Consider the following 1,207-nt stretch of genomic DNA (forward strand, 5'->3'; position numbering starts at 1 on the left):
AAGCTATCATGCACTGTAATGGAAATAATGAAGCTAATGGTTCATTCTTCAGGTGCATCGAAAAATCTTTGAAAGTTTTTCCATCCCTTGCATCGAGCAGTTAGGACTGTCATAGAAAACCAATAGGGAACGCTTTTGACGGTAGCAATAATGTAAAAAATAGCAAAAAAATGTAAACCTGCCTACAGGAGATCTGCGGGTATATTGATTTTTGTACCGAAATCTTACAATCTATAAAAAAATTGCGTTCATAAAGTTTTTCCTGTTCAAAAATGCTTTTGCCCATACTTGTTAGGTATGATAATGCTGCAGTCAGTGGCTCAACCCGGCGGTGGGCTCCCTGGCGCAACCTAAAGAAAATGTCTAACACTCAGTGATAACGGGTTTGCGCGTGCAGTGGCCTTGCGTCCCAAACTTAGGCTTACGGAGTCTAAGGCGCGCATCGCGTCAGAAACTCGTCGCTGTAGAACGCCGCTCTCTTTTGCATTCCGCCGTATTTCATCTCGCAGTTCATCAGCCGAATAACTCGCCAGAAACACCTCGGTCAAGGAAGGCAAGCATAAAACAGCCAGTGCATTTGGCCGTTAACTTATTTATAAAGAAATCCCGGTTCTTCCGACAAGCCAGGTAGTATTGTGACTTGGTCGCGCCCTTGACCTAGATGCAACAGCCCGAAGTCGAGAGAAAAAGCCCCGCCTCATTAACTCTTGCAATGAGCGATCCCGTTCGAGTATTTGCCTTCAGGGAGCTGGTTAAGAAATCAGCACAGTAATTGCTGGCGTTATCATTTGCCACAAGTCGGCCGCTGCCAACGGCACTCCACCGGTGAGTTTTCTCATTTCATTGCGTTAGTACGGCGATAACAAAAGCAACTTTTTTTCAAAAGTCTTCACGCCTCAAGCGCAAAGAATGGCGACGGTGTTTCAAACACGCGCGGAGAAGAGTTTACACGAATAAGGTTCAGTAGGGCATCTTTTACGAACGCAGTCACGCCGCAAATTGTCAAAGTGATTCTGTTCATTACAAACCGCTCGACTCTCACGAGAATGTTTTTCCTTCCAGACAATTCCAAGGCAGCCAGGCCACAGACTTCGAGATAATGGGGGCTTCGCAAACTCTGACAATCTGCGTGGTGTCAGCGCCATCGAGGTCCCTGTTCCACCCAGAGCACCTGCAGAGATCGACATTCCAGCGGTGGTGCCTTTTT

Source organism: Amblyomma mixtum, chromosome 7, assembly GCF_055824585.1.
Source record: "Amblyomma mixtum isolate Tamu chromosome 7, ASM5582458v1, whole genome shotgun sequence".
Taxonomy (NCBI): Eukaryota; Metazoa; Arthropoda; class Arachnida; order Ixodida; family Ixodidae; genus Amblyomma; species Amblyomma mixtum.